This window comes from Alexandromys fortis, unplaced genomic scaffold (genome assembly GCF_014885135.2).
Source record: "Alexandromys fortis isolate MF-2015 unplaced genomic scaffold, M_Fortis_MF-2015_v1.1 scaffold_112, whole genome shotgun sequence".
NCBI lineage: Eukaryota > Metazoa > Chordata > Mammalia > Rodentia > Cricetidae > Alexandromys > Alexandromys fortis.
Window position 1 is genome coordinate 3,935,361 of NW_026068013.1, and position 16,814 is coordinate 3,952,174.

At 40.2% G+C, this 16,814-nt stretch overlaps 1 pseudogene; it reads left to right on the forward strand.

Annotated features, from left to right (window-relative positions):
- Window positions 1–1,155: 1,155 nt before the first annotated feature.
- Window positions 1,156–3,872, forward strand: LOC126513709 (DNA replication licensing factor MCM2-like; annotated as a pseudogene).
- Window positions 3,873–16,814: the final 12,942 nt, after the last annotated feature.

A 16,814-nucleotide genomic window follows, 5' to 3' on the forward strand; every position in this document is an offset into this window, starting at 1 on the left:
AAAAAAAACTTGACTTTCTAAAACAGAAAGGTTTCCTAGAGTGTTTAAGGATTTCTGTACTAATTCATACTTTTCTGGTGTAATTTTGCCATCTATTTAAAAGGGTCAGGCTATAAAATAATTTAAACAGTAAACGCTGGAATTTGAAAAGGTGCAGTTAAGATCCTGTGTGTGAGTAACTAGTCCCAGGAGAATTTAAAGGGAAGTGGAAATGTCAGGACCATAAATTAGTCCTTAGTTCTGGCAAAGTCTCTGTAAATGCCAGAATAACTTTGCAAGGTGGGTGAACATTCTTGTAACTTACCATTAAAAAACACACTATGGTCACACTCCTTAAACTTAAGAGTGGTTAATTGAATAGAAAGTAGAGGCATAGTATTCTTAATTGAAGTATATCTTCCAGTCCCGGACATTAAGGCTGTACATGAAGGCACATGAAGAGTTCATGAGGCTAAGCTTTAAACTGGGAGTATTTGATTGGGGTCCCCATAGTTTACTTGAAATCAACAGTCACTACTTTATAACCATCCCTAGTACATATGCTTTATATATATTGTACCAATTCCTTTATTGAACCCATTTAACTGTGCATTATTTTACTGATGAGTTGACCATATTTAGACAAAGATAAAGAAGATAGTTTGGGTGGTAGTAATTATCTTTTATGAGTAAAGTAAAAGACTGGATGGATAGGTCAGTAGTTAAAAGAACATACTGTTCTATGAGGACCTGTGTTTGGTTCCTACAAAGTCCTCTGACTCACAAAGGACTGTAACACCAGTTCTGGGGCCAGGGGGAACACTCCTTTTCTGACCTCCATAAGCATTGTACACACATGTGAACATACGTATGTATACACATATATAAGTGAACACATAAATAAGTAAAACTTATTAAATCTTTAAAAAACTGCACAAATTAAAACTACTCCCACAGTGGAAATGAAAGGATACTTTACGAGGAAAGGGAAGACTAAAATGGTTTCAGCAAGGAAAGGCAAATTCTAACTGAAATAATAGTGTAGTCTGTGCTTCAGAAACAAGTTAGACAAAATTTCTCTTCATTTGAGGGAGAAGCAAAGATGTAAACTCTGTTTTTAAAAAGCTAAATAAGGCGAAAACCGGTGGCTGCTGGTGCAGTGGAGCTAGCGCGGAAATGGCGGAGTCTTCTGAGTCCTTCTAGGCAGCATCTAGCCCTGCCCAGCAGCGTCGACACGTCAGTGATCCTCTCACCTCCAGCCCAGGCCGCAGCTCCAGACGTGCCGATGCCCTTACCTCCAGTCCTGGCAGAGATCTACCCCCGTTTGAGGATGAGTCTGAGGGGCTGCTGGGCACCTAGGGGCCCGTTGAGGAGGAAGAGGATGGCGAGGAACTCACTGGTGACGGCATAGAGAGAGACTACCGTCCCATTCCTGAGCTTGATGTCTACGAGGCAGAGGGATTGGCCCTGGATGATGAGGACGTGGAGGAGCTGACAGCCAGTCAGAGGGAGGCAGCAGAGCAGGCCATGAGGCAAAGGGACCGTGAGGCTTGCAGAGGCCTGGGCCGCATGCGCCGGGGGAAGAGGAAGATGAGGAGCGGCCTGCCCGTAAGCGCCTCCAGGTGGAGTGAGCCACAGAGGACGGTGAGGAGGATGAGGAGATGATTGAGAGCATTGAAAACCTGGAGGACCTGAAGGGACACTCGGTTCGTGAGTGGGTGAGCATGGCGGGGCCCAGGCTGGAGATCCACCATCGCTTCAAGAACTTCCTGCGCACCCACGTGGACAGCCACGGCCACAACGTCTTCAAGGAGCGCATCAGTGACATGTGCAAAGAGAATCGCGAGAGCTTGGTGGTGAATTATGTAGACCTGGCAGCCCGGGAACATGTGTTGGCATACTTCCTACCCGAGGCACTGGCCGAGCTGCTGCAGATCTTTCATGAAGCTGCCCTGGAAGTGGTGCTAGCCATGTACCCTAAATACGACCGCATCACCAACCACATCCATGTGCGCATTTCCCACCTGCCCCTGGTGGTCGAGTGGCGTTCCCTGAGGCAGCTACACCTGAACCAGCTGATCCGTACCAGCGGCGTGGTAACCAGCTGCACTGGAGTCCTGCCCCAGCTCAGCATGGTCAAGTATAACTGTACCAAATGCAACTTTGTACTGAGGCCTTTCTGCCAAACTCAGAACCAGGAGGTGAAGCCTGGTTCCTGCCCTGAGTGCCAGTCAGCTGGGCCCTTTGAGATCAACATGGAGGAGACCATCTATCAGAACTACCAGCGTATCCGCATCCAGGAGAGTCCCGGCAGGAGAGTCCAGCAGCCGGCTGGCTGCCTTGCTCCAAGGATGCTATTCTCCTTGCTGATCTGGTGGACAGCTGCAAGCCTGGAGACGAGATAGAGCTGACTGGCATTTACCACAATAACTACAATGGCTGGCTGAACACCGCCAATGGCTTTCCAGTTTTTGCCACTGTCATCTTGGCCAACCACGTTGCCAAGAAGGACAACAAGGTGAGCTAATGGATGAGGATGTGAAGATGATCACCAGCCTTTCCAAAGACCAGCAGATTGGAGAGAAGATCTTTGCCAGCATTGCGCCCTCCATCTATGGGCATGAAGACATCAAGAGAGGCCTGGCTCTGGCCCTGTTTGGAGGGGAGCCCAAGAACCCAGGAGGAAAGCACAAGGTTCGAGGTGACATTAACGTGCTCTTGTGTGGGGACCCTGGCACAGCAAAATCTCAGTTCCTCAAGTACATAGAGAAAGTGTCCAGCCGTGCCATCCTCACCACGGGCCAGGGTGCATCGGCTGTGGGTCTCACTGCATATGTTCAATGGCATCCTGTCAGCAGGGAGTGGACCTTAGAGGCTGGAGCCCTGGTCCTGGCCGACCGTGGCGTGTGTCTCTTTGATGAGTTTGACAAGATGAATGACCAGGACAGGACCAGCATCCACGAGGCCATGGAACAGCAAAGCATCTCCATCTCCAAGGCTGGCATCGTCACCTCGCTGCAGGCCCATTGCACTGTCATCGCTGCGGCCAACCACATAGGGGGCCGCTATGGCCCTTCGCTGACCTTCTCAGAGAATGTAGACCTCACAGAGCTCATCATTTCCCGGTTTGATGTCCTGTGTGTGGTGAGGGACACTGTTGATCCAGTTCAGGATGAGATGCTAGCCCGCTTTGTGGTTGGTAGCCTTGTCAGACACCACCCCAGCAACAAGAAGGACGAGGGACTTACCAATGGCAACACCTCAGAGCCAGTCATGCCCAACACGTACGGTGTGGAGCCCCTACCTCAGGAGGTCCTGAAGAAGTATATCATCTATGCCAAGGAGAGAGTCCACCCAAAGCTTAACCAGATGGACCAGGACAAAGTGTCTAGGATGTACAGTGACCTGAGGAAGGAGTCCATGGCAACGGGCAGTATCCCCATCACCGTGCGCCACATTGAGTCCATGATCCGCATGGCAGAGGCCCATGCACGCATGCATCTGCAGGACTACATGATGGAAGACGACGTCAACATGGCCATCCGTGTGATGCTGGAGAGTTTCATTGACACATAGAAGTTCAGCGTCATGCGGAGCATGCGCAAGACCTTTGTCCGGTACCTCTCCTTCCGGCGAGATAACAATGAGCTTCTACTCTTCATACTGAAGCAGCTGTTGGCTGAGCAGGTGACATATCAGCAGAACCGCTTTGGGGCCCAGCAGGACACCATTGAAATTCCTGAGAAGGACTTTATGGACAAGGCCATGTAGATAATATCCACAACCTGTCCGCCTTCTACGACAGCGAGCTCTTCAGGATCAACAAGTTCAGCCGTGACCTGAAACACAAGATGATCCTGCAGCATCGAGGCCAACACCGACCCAGTGTCTGAACAGCTCAGCCACCATGCTGCACATAGCCCGCTTCCACCAGGGGCTCAGTGCTCTATGAAGTTGCCATGCTAGCTAGATACACATCTTTACCCCTGGGCACAGACTATGGTGTAAAATGACTATTTATTCTTCTGATCACCTCAAGAGAGCTCTTCTTGACAGAACCCTCTGCCCAAGCTCGGCAGCCTCCCAGAGTGCCTCATAGCTGGTGTTCAGGATGGGGTGTCCAAGTGATGGACTTGACCACAACGGTTGCTGCTTTGGCATGAGTTTTGTCTCTTTTAGCCTCAGAGCACCTTACAGGTATTTGTAAACTTTTCCAGAACATTCTTGGAGCCTGTGCTCTTCTGACAGTGCAGCACTTGCTGGTCACCACCACTGAACCTGCTTCTTCCCAGTGCCGTCATTCACTTTTTGTACAGGTTTTTGCTTCTATAGTTTATTTTTTAATAAAGTTGAATACAATCTAAAAAAAAAGCTAAATAAGAATTTATGGCACAGGAGACAGTAGAGCTGGTTCTGACTTGGCTTGATCCAATCACTGGTACTCAGTAAGGTCGAGGTGGCAATCAAATCCAGAGAACTACCCATCACAGTGACTTCCTACTTCAAAAGAACGTATTTCCACGGTGTAACATACTAACAAACACACATGAATAGGGAAAGAGATTTTCCTGGAAAACTCATTTAAATAAGTTTCTCCTGGAGAGGTCATGACCTCCTGGAGAATACTCTCAGAATACTCTCAGAATGAGAATGGACAGAAGATTAAAACAAAACAAATTAACAAATGAAAATCAGAGTGTGTAAAGACCTGGGTGTGAAGACCAGCTACAAAGATGGGGGCAAGATGGCAGTAAATATGAACCTTGTTCACTTGGATTTGTTTGCCCTGGATTCATAGCTTCCGGGCTGGCCCTTGATGGCTCTGATTTCTACCAGTCTACTAACGTTAATGTTAATTTTAGCTTAGTTTGTGGCATGTGTCCTGAAAGTCACCAGACATTAACTTTGTAAATTAGTTTGATACTTTTCTGATAAACCGATAGTATCTAGAATATTTAAACTTAGGATAAGCATATTGGAAGGTACAATTGATTCAAAACCAAGAGAAACATCCACAATTCTTCAATTTCAAGATTGTTCAATGAGACTGTTAAGCTGTTCAGAAGTAAAAATAAATCAGCTGTGTGTGCAGCAATCGCTGTGCTAGCAGGCCAACTGCAGGGAACCATCCTGTTTGGGCACATGACTCTGAAAGCGAGTGATGGGCTGCCCTGAATAGACAAGACATGACAAGATTCATGGGCAGAGGATTGTTTGTTTGTTTGTTTGTTTTTGTTGTTGTTTTTTAAAGTGCAAAACGGGAGTTGGTCAGTGAGAGAGACGATAGAATACACCACATTCACTTCAAGCTGTTTTCTTGTCCAAATAAAGACCAAATAAAATAGATTTCATTGCTTTTGCCGAAAGGGGGGAAAAAAAGCTATAAGTTTGTGTTTAGTTTGCTTTTAAGTTTGTCTCAATATCTAGAGTGACTGACGTTTACAAGAAGGTACTGGACTCAAGAGAAAGAAGGGCTTTTACAAAATTAATGTTACATAGTGCTTTGCAATTAATTAATTTCCACACAATTTGACATATGCTGCCCAGATAAATGCGTTACAAAGCAGACATCTGAGGGTTATTTTGCCATTGCTCCTTAGAAATCCTTGGTAGGCAGGAAGCTCTTGCAGCTGGTCTCTGGCTTCTTGCCCTCCCCTCAGGATCAGAAAAGCCCAAAGTAAAGGTTGGAGGGGGGATGGTGGCGAGTGGCGCCCTCTAATGTTCGAGTCCAGCGTTCTTGACTCTCAGGAAGTCTGTCCTGAAGTCTGCTGCCCAGAGTCTACATTCTGCCCCCAGGCTTTCACCAGCTCTCTAATCTCCTGTCCATTGATTCAACTTTCCTTTCTGTTCTCTAACTGCCTTTAATTGCCACTGCCCGAACCACTCTTTGTGTTTGCCTTTTTCAAGAAAAATATTGGAGTGGTCTAGAGACCCATTTTGGAATTGCTTTTGTCTGTCCTGTGTAGCCTTGTTTGGCCTGGAACCAACTCACTATATAAACAAGCCTGATCTGGAACTGAAAAATCTGCCTGGCTTTCGAGTGCTGAGGTTGTGCCCTGCCTCATACATTGAAGAGAATGGAGCATATAGTTGTTGCTGTAAAAGACTCAGTGAATGTTTCTTGGTGGTACCCGCAAGTGGTTGGGATGGATTGCAGATGAAGTAAGGCAACTTTTCTCTCCAAACTGAAATATTTCCTCTAAGAGGAGAAAGGAGGCTCACAGACAGAAACAAAAGGTCACATAGCAGGGAGTGTGAAAACGTCTAAGATTCTTGAGGGCCACTCCAATATATTAAAAGGGAATAAATTGTTGCTGCGGTAGAGATTCTGACCAGACAGAGAGGATCTGGGAAAAGTTGAGGGAGGGTAAATATTCTGTGTGAGAAAAATTATTCATTATTTTCAATAAAAATAATAAGCATATGTAGTTTTATAGGTTATAGGTTAGTTGTTGATGGTACGTTGTAGTAAGAAATGGAGATGGCAGACACAGTCACCATAAGAAGATTGTTAAATAATTAGAAAAACTCAAGTATGCAAATATTGAACAGGTATTTGAAATTATTACAAACAATTTTTTAGGTTTTATGCTATAGTTTCAGATTATTTTAAATGATCTTTCATATGTCATATCATGAAGTAGTTCACCTTAAAAGAGTGTATGTGTGTGTACATATATACAAATATATATATATACATACATATATATATATAATCTCCCATGACTCCGTTGTTGAATAGTAAGTATGTATGAAGATATTTGCATAACAAATATATTCAGAACAAACTCAGAAACAGATGAGCACCTGATAAGCACATCTTATTTATTTAGGATGCAAATTTGAAGTTATATAAAATGGCAGTGGGCTAAGTTTTGTGCACAAATAAACTATTCACAGAACTAGTTCTGAAAATAAAGGATAGCCTTAATGAAAAAATTCATGCTTCTTAAAGGTTTAAACTGGTATGAGGGAGAGAGAGAGAGAGAGAGAGAGAGAGAGAGAGAGAGAGAGAGAGAGAGAGAGAGAGAGAGAGAGAGAGAGAAAATGAATGAATGAATGAATATGGGCTCTTGCTATGCCCACAATGCCCAGAAAAATAATAGGATCTCTTGAAGCTGGAATTATAGTTGGTGGTGAAATGGCTGCTGTGATTGCTGAAAACCCAACTCATCCTCTAGAAGGCCAGCTATGTTCTTTCCTAAGCCATCTCTCCATCCTCAAGTTCATACATCCAGCAACCTGTCAATTATATACAACTATTATAGACAGATAACAAGAGGTAAATCTGAAAATACACAGCAAATTCTCTGTTTTGGGTAGCTTGCTCATTTGAATATTTCATATTTAAGTGCTGTAAGCCTATGAGATTAAAAATTACACCTTTGACAAGAAAACAGACTAGACCACTGGAAGAGTAAGTTGGTATAAAGAGAAGGCAGACAGAACTCTCTCTTCAGGCAAAAATTTTTTATGCCTGATGAAATTATTAATTCCCTTTATGTGAACATGACTGCAGCATTGCTTCAAAATGAATTAAAATTTTTTGAAATACAGTGGTAAGGGATGCTAAGCAAATTCATGGCTTTGTCTTGAAAGGTGATTCTGTTGTGTATAGGTTTTCCTGATTTAATTTGCCTGCCTGTCAAGTTTGTCAACTCCCCATACCTTAAAAATGTTTCCAGTGGGTTGGCTCAGGTTTTCATTCTGACCTAGGAAAATCCCTGGTTCTTTGAAGTTACCTTTCAAAGCATAAGGAAACACGGCCAGGAAGGGCTGAATAATTGCTTCACAAGTCTGCTGCTTTTGAATGAGTTACGTAGCTGGATTTAAAATTATTGGCAAGCAGCTTGTCAGGGCTTAATCTCCCACTAACAGGACTCTATATCTGCTCTGCGTTTAGTAAGTCCCTCTGCGTAGATGAAAACTCATGGATACCCTGTCAGCTCAGTCATGCCTGTGAAGGATGTCCCCAGCACCAAGGCACGGCAGAAAGCGGATTAACACCCTTTAGATTCATTTAATTCAGCATGCTATGTGGTTGTCTGCTCAGAATGATGTTCCCAGTCACTTTTTACACTATTCAGTATAAGAAAAGAATTTTTTTAAGTCCCTATGCTCATATCCTCACACAGCCCAACACGTTCGCTTTGAGAACATAAGAGAAAAGCACTGTAGAAACATTGAAGTAGTTCTGGGAACATTCCACAACCATGCACGAGAAGACACACCCACTGTCCAGCCACACAGCCCCCGAAGATTGCCAAGTCATTCAGGTGAAAAATGTGGTTTTAAAGATTTGTGAAGGAAATGATGTGAGGTACAACCAGGACGTTGCAAGGACACAGAAAGGTGGTGTCAGTGTATGACAATCAGCATCAGGACACCTTGTCACAGAGCCAGAACCCCAGTGACAAGCACCAAGGAGTGGAATGAGTATGGAAGGAAGAGCCAGTGTCACTGATGCTTCCTTGGGGAGTCTCCCACTCAGATTAGAGCTGTGAGGGTCATCTCACTCTCAATGGCTCGAACGCTTGAGAGTAAGAATGAATGAATGTCATGTTTGCTATGCTCTAGCTAGCTCATGATTTGAATATTACAAACAACACTGAAATCTCTGTGGAATTTCTCCATGTATCTGAGTGCCAGATATCTGACATAGTGTAAATTAAATCAAGGAAACATTGCAGTTTTTAAATATCCAATGTGAGTAGCATTGAAAGAGAGCTGCTGTGTCTCTGTTCACATCCTGTAATATTCAGTGTTTTACACAGGGAAGGTTAAATATAGCCTCTATGTTAGTGGCTGCCTACTTTTTTTTTCAAATTGTGCTTCATATACTAGGAAACCTTGCAAACTCAGAGCTTTTCCTTTTAATTTCATAACCTAGCAAGACCCTTTTTTGTGTCCCCCAGTAAGCACCTGTCATGCCGATTGCCTGTATATAGAATTCAGCAAATTACTTCTAAGGTATGCTAGCTGGTTAACTTACACTCTTAAAACTAGAGACCAAAGATGGGGACTTCAAAGGAGATACCATAGAGGCCAGTGCTGCACTGGGGTACTAATAACTGGAAGCTAGTAAGCACTATAAACTTTTTAATTGATGGGATCGCCAAGGGGAAAAGAAAGGAACAAAGTAAAAGAAATTAGAGTAAAGAAAAAAGAGGGGAGGGAAAAGGGGAGGAAAGATGACATGTATTAGTTTCTTTTCTATTACTTGATAAAACATCATAACCAAGACAATTTGTAGAAGGAAAGGTTTGTTTGACTTTGAGTTCTAGAGACAGGTAATTTATTTATTTATATATTTAAAACAAACTTTTCTCATTTTACATACCAGTGCCAGTTACCACTCCCTCCCCTCCTCCTGTTCCCTCATCTTCCCCCCACCCTATCCCCCATCCACTCCTCAGAGAGGATAAGGCTTCCCATGGGAGTCAACAGAGTCTGGCACATTGAGGGAGGACTAAGGCCCTCCCCACTGTATCTAGACTGAGCAAAGCATCCCTCCAAAGAGAATGGGTTCCAAAAAGCCAGTTAGAGCACTAAGGATAAATCCCAGTCCCAAAGTCAGTGGCCCCAAAGACTGTCCCAGACACACAACTGTCACCCAAATTCAGAGACCTAGTTTTGGTCTAGTGTGGACCTTTGCAGGTTGCCCCACTGTCAAACTAGACTCAGTGTGCTCGCACTAGCTCAGGTCACCTCTTTTTGTGGTTATCCCCATTATGGTCTTGACCATGTTGCTCATATTTTTGTTCCTCCATCTCTTCTACTGGACTCTGCAAGCTCAGCCCATTTCTTAGCTGTGGATATCTGCATCTGTTTCCATCAGTTGCTGATGTGAGAGTACCCTCTATATGCTGTGAATATCATTGGTTAATAAAGGAACTGCTTTTGGCCTATAGCAGAGCTATAGGGGAACAGAGCTAGGTGGAACAAACTAAACATAATGCTGGGAGAGTCAGGAGAAGCCATGGAGCAACCATTGGAGACAGACGTGCTGGAACTTTCCTGGTAGGCCACGACCTTGTTATGATGCACAGATTAATGGGGATGGGTTAAATTAAGATGTAAGAGTTAGCCAATAAAAAGCTAGAGCCAAGCAGTGATATAAATAATACAGTTTCTGTGTGATTATTCAAGGCTAAGCAGCCAGGAACTAACAAGCGGCTCCTCCTTCTACAAGTTGCTGGATGAAGGCTTTATAATGAATTAAGGTCATCAATCTGATTGCAGGGGCAGGGCAGTTCAGTCACCCTCTCCACTATTGCTTTGGGTCTTAGCTGGGATCATCCTTGTGAATTCCTGGGACTTTCCTAGTGCCAGATTTCTCACTAGTCCCATAATGGCTCCCTCAATCTAAATAACTTTTTCCTTGCTCTTCCTCTCAGTCCTTCCCCTATCTTGGTCATCCAGTTCCCTCAGGTTTTTTTCCCCACTCCTGTTGTCCCCTCTCCCCTTTCCTTTTTCCCTTTGCTTCTGTCCTCTGCTCTCCCCATACACAGGCTCCCAATTTTCTTGGAAGAGCTTGTATATAAGAACACTAAGAGAGACATACATGGATCCTTCTGGGATGGAAGGTAATCTTATCACCAAGTAGCAGACACAGCAGCAGGAACAGCTGAGCATTTGCATCTGGAACTCAGGCAGAGAGCATAGAGAGTCAACTGGGAATAGTGCTTGGCTTTTTAAACCTCAAATTCAACCCACATACTTCATCCAGGAAGGCCACACCTCCAAAATTTACTCAAGCAACTCTACTAATTGAGAATCAAATGTTCCAGTCCCACAGGAGAAGAGTAGAAACAGTATATACAATGATATGCCCTGAACATTATCTACAATATTAAAAATTAATACAAGCCAAATATCTATAAACAGTACAACAATCTTAGAATAGTAAATAATGCTGGTGCTTTTAATTAAGAAACAAAGAGTTTCATTTATACAATTATTTTGTATTATTTTTATATATTATTATGTATAAAATTATGTGCAGAGGACTTATTTCACTTTGTGTTATTTGACATGTGTGAATATATGCAATATATAATGCATATATAATATATTAATATACTATATGCATAATACATCCATAAATACATGAACAGTTATTTATTTATGCAGATATATAGATGAGTATAAACTCAGAGCTAAGGTAACATCTATTAGTTAGAGGAATTAACATGGAAACATTGAAGTAGCCAATAAATCCAAGGAAATATAGAAAATTAGTGTACAGGTGACAATGATTATAACTCAATAAGTAAAGCAAGCACCTAGCAGAGAAGATGCAAATTTTTAGAAATTAGGGAACAAACAAACAGCTACAACCTATATGAAACAGATATTGGTGGAACTGATCTACTTCTATGATTGTGTGTGATTTCAATCTGTGCATCAGTGATCTGCATGAGGAATATACAAGTAAGTCATACTGGCAGGCCTTAATCAACACCAGCCAGTTGATTTAATTGACATTTACAAAGCAGTTGACCGAATAATAGGAAAGTGTGGACTTTTGTCAGGTACATACAGTGCATGTACAGACGAAACTCCAAGTTATGAAAAATAACTGAGTAAAATTTGACAACTTAAACTCCTAGTATTTTCTCAAACCAAAAAGTACCTAAATTAGAAATAATAGTAACAGAAATGATAGCAGAAAGCTGGAGAAATTACTGGAAATATTTTATAATTAAACAATAAATACCAAAGTATACCATTCTTCAATAAAGAAACAAGAAGGAAATAAACAAAATTCAAACATATTATAAATGAAATCACAAAAATAAAAATCTAAATATGGTTTTAACCTAAAGAGAAAAATAAACTGAATCATTTAGGTGCAAAATAAACTATAAATAAATTTAAATGTAGATACCCATGTGACATTATTGGAAAAAATAAGTGTGTACTTCTGTGCATGTGTGTATCATGTAGGGATACGGAGTACATGCATTTAAATGGGAGTAATGCAAAAACTGAAGATGCACCCTTTTAAGCCTCACCCTGAATGTTCTCTCCCTGAAATTAAGCAATATCCTCTTACTAATTTTTTAGGGGATTTTTTAGTTTATGTCAAGTAAATCACAGAAAATATCTACTCTTTGCTTAAGAATTGATGTTCTTCATCTGTAGATATGGGCATAAACCAATACATATTATTAATTTGAGAAAATTTTCTAGAGCTAGAAATAGAAAGACCACAAAAGTTATCTGATTATCTTCTGGTTTTGAGACAGGGTTTCTCTGTATAGTCCTGAATTAATTGGAACTTACTCCTTAGACCAGGCTGGCCTGGAACTCACAGAAATCCATCTGCCTCTGCCTCCAGAGTGCTGGAATTAAAGGCGTGCATCACCAAAGCCACTCTCTCATTACCTTCTGAATTGCAGAACTCTATCTAGGTATTAGGAATCTAGAAAAAGACTTTATTATCCAACACCCCCTTGATCGTAAACTGAGCTTTATAAGGTTTCACTAATGCCATGTAAAGAGGAATTAAATGCACACTCTTGGGAAAACGTAATTCAAGTATTCCTAAGTATCTTTTGCACATTAACTCCTGGCTTCAGCTTCATCCTGTCACTGAAAGCAACTATAAAATAGGGTATCTGGTCTCCCTGACACAGTAGGCATGGTGAAAGCAGTCTGGGTATCTGAATATGCTCTAAGAATGGCATCATCCTTTGTTGTGAAATACTTTCTTAGATTTTCATAAACTACAAAACAAATATCTATGCAGTGTGATCATTGCATATCTTTGCAGTTACTTGGTCCATTTAGTGTGTCCAATAGTCCACATGTGGTGTGGGACAATTGTCTGTATCCTATCAATTATATTTTAAATAAACGCTGATTGGTCATTAGCCAGGCAGGAAGTATAAGTAAGACAATCTGACAGGAAGTAGAAGGCTGGTCAATGAGAATAGGAGAATTCTGGGAAGAGGAAAGCTCTTTCAGCAGTCCTGGCCCAGCCACAGAAAAAGCAAGATGTGACTGCCTTGCTGAAAAAGGTATTGAGCCATATGGCTAACATAGATATGAATGATGGGCTAATATAAGTTTTAAGATTTAATAAGAAGCCTGAACTAATGGGCCAATCCATTTATAACTAATGTAGATCTCTGTGCGATTTCTTTAGAACCAACGACTGTGGGAACCAGGCAGGACAGAAAACTCAGACAACACACATGCTTTCCTTATTGAACAAAAATGTGTTTTTCGCTGTTGTTTGAGCAAAAACTAAAGACCTCTGCTGTCATACAAAATGCAAATTGACGGAACAAAGGAATAATGTTATTTAACTCCTGTGATAAACATTAGACAATTTGCTATAACCAAACAAAATAGGAGAACAAGACAACACCAGCTTATTAGTTTCCCAAGGCCATTTGCTTCTGAAAGTGGAGACTTAACCAAGTGAGAAACGAAGTACTCCAAGGATGGTCTGAGGCATTCAAGGTCTTTGCAACTGCCAAGGAAATGTTCTCATAGCAAGGACAGATGCATAAAGAACTATATGCTGACTTACTTGAACTGGTTCAGATAGCATCAATTTATTTCACTTTTAATTTAGCCATAGACATAAAGACTTGGTTTATTGCTGTCAGCATTTTCTGATTCCAGTACACAGCTCTGTGGCATCATTCAGGAGACTTTCTAGGGAATGGAGAATTGGCTATGATGTATTTCCTATCACTATACAAGTAGTTATTGTAGTGTATGGGAACAGATTTTCTGCTTTCTTTTACCACCTGGAAAGCTGTGGCTGATCTTTGCATCTAGTATGGGGAAATACATCATCACTCTCTGTTTAGAGGGAAGACAGTAGGCAATAGTATTCCTAGTTCATTCACAAAGAGTAGGGCAAAGAAGCACAAATGGTATGACAGCAAAGTGACATTATGAGTTAGAAAACACTCATCAAGCAGTGTTAGACAAGTCCTTGTTGTATCAGGGTAATAAAAAAAAACAGTCTTTGTGACTAAAGGTAAAGGATTAAATATAATTATACAAGGACTCATTAATGAATAACAAAACACATTCACCTTTAATCCACAACTAGCTAAATTTTGTCCCGCTGCCATGTTGATTTATACCAGATATCTGTACAAAAAGCTATTGCCATTTGATGAAAAAAAAATGCATTTACTAAAAGATTATTTTGCTCTTCAAAATAGTTCTTAAAAAGAAATATATATGACCTGATTAGAGTTATAAATACCACTTCCAATTCTTGACATTAATAGTGCTATATTTAATTATACCTAATCCAGTTTAATAGAAAAATATCTATAATTATAATGAAAATTGACAATACCTGAACACTTTTATTATAAAATATTTTATTAAAAAATTTTAAACGTGGCCAAGAGCAGAAAGATATAAAAATGAAATATCTTATATTCAAGGACTAGTTCCTATGTGAATTCCCACCAACTATAATTCATGCTTCTCCATCTAGATTTGTATAATCAGCCATACAATTTCATATGTAAATCACATATATTAATATTTAACCAGATATGCTTCACCATGCATGTGTACATATGTATATATACATATATATGAATATTTCTACAAATGTATGTGTATTATATACAAATATATTTTTTTACACTTGACAAATAATAATCTTTGATAATATTAGTTTCAAGACCAACCACAGCTGTTTGTTTCCAAGCTATTACTGTACTGTTACATCATTGTTGGTTACATCAGGATATAAAAGCTTTCATTGGCTGTATCTAGTCTCAAGGATGCTGTTCTATCATACTCCCATTTGATGTTTTAAGTCAACAGAGCTAGGAAACACAGATGACTCGGAGAAAACAGGAATATTCGATAGCCCTGGTTTTAATTCAAATGTCTGAGGACTAAATGTTCTCTGAGTAAGCTGAGTTTCCATTTTATTTGCTTTATTCTGAAACATCATGGTTCCTAACCAACCATGGCATGGTAGTATAGCTTTTTTTTTTTCTGTAATCAATCTGATGCCTTGTTCTTGTGGGATTGACTTTCTTGTTTTTCTGTTACAGTTAAAGTTGACAATTAAACGAGAATAGTTTGCAACATGGAAAAAATCTCTAGATACAGACATGCTAAGCAGTAAAAATGGCAATGACTTTCAGCTTGATAAAGCTTTATTGAAAGATAACTTACATATTATGTTACATAATTAATTATTTTTAGTATATCCACTGGTGAAAGCAAACGTTATTGTGATCAAGTATAAAACATTCCATCACCTCCAAAGGAAATCTGGTATCTTTTGACTCTTTTTACTTCCATAACCTTCTAACTAAATAATCACTAAATTATTTTCTTTGTCTATACATTTATTGTGTTCTTGGATTTCATGTGAATAGCGTTATACACTATGAAAACTTTTGTAATTCCATTATGTTGCCATACAGCTCCAAGACTGATCCATATTGGAGTAGTCTATTCTTTCTCATAGTATCAATATAATATAATTTTCATATCTATCTTTCAACGATTGATATTTAACCGCTTCTTCCTTTTAGCTATTACTAATCATAATATAGATATACTTGTGCACATATGTATTATGGATATATGAATTGCTCCATCTGTGTAAACTTATCTGAGGACCAGCCAGATTCTTTTCAAAGTTACTACAACACTTCAGATATGTTCAGCAGTGCATGCGTGTATCTTCTTCTTTCTGCACATCACATTGCTCATTGGAGAGTTTACCATCCTAGTGATGGGACATAGGCTTTACATGGTGGCTTCCACCTGTACATTGTAGTGACTGATACAGTTCAGTGTAAGGTAGGCTGTCTCAGAAGTGACTAAACATCAGGAAACAGAACTTTGGCATAGGTAAGGACAGTAAATGTTACACTGATGTTTTAGATGGAAATAGTAAGTGAAGATCTTGTATAAAATTGGGCCAAAGGCAGGACACCTTAAAGACCTGGATATAACATGTGGATATTTATACTAGTCATTTTAGATCATACTTGGAAAAAATGTTCATTTAAATCTTTGGTCCACTCTTTAATGGGATACTGTAGCTTAGATGTCATTGTCCTCTCAAAGATTTGTGTCTGGGGAGCTTATCATACAAGGCAACAGTAATAGTAGATGGCTCTGGAATCCTTAAGAGACTGATGGCTTTCATGGAAGGAATCAGAATGAAAGTGTTTTTAGAATTGTTCAAATATAATTACACATAACTGAATGATAGATGCATACTAATAGTGATGTGTTGGTATTTGATCCTATCCTTCTGTTAACATCACAGAATACACTTTACAATATAAGTTGACTATACCACCAGTAGGTGACCGAACTATGGAAATATCATCCAATATGATTTCTTTTGTTTAGCAAAATATTACTTGGCACATCCCTGCCTCTAAGTACCTCTTAAATCATTGCTAATGCACACACAACTCAGAAATCTTTTGATTTAATTTTTTTTATTTGATGCCAAAAAAAATACTGTATTATTCCAGGTTCATGATATCCTTGTTTTTAAGGAAAAGGCAGAGTCCACTAAAACTTCTTTCTCTGAGTTGGGGATGTATCTAAAAAAAGGATGATCTGATTTGTTACCATAAATTATCATGAGATTATTTTCCCTCACATGGGTTCTCTTGACTTTCTGCTTTATGATACAATTTATTTCTGCCAAATTATATCTCAATCTACATTTCACTGTGGGAACTTCAGCCAAACCAGGGGTATCGGTTTGGGTCACCCTCGAGATTTCTGACCTGAAACTGCTCTTTTTATTCATAATTATCTTTCTTCGAACTTTTTTTTATTTATTTTATTAAAAGGAGATTAAG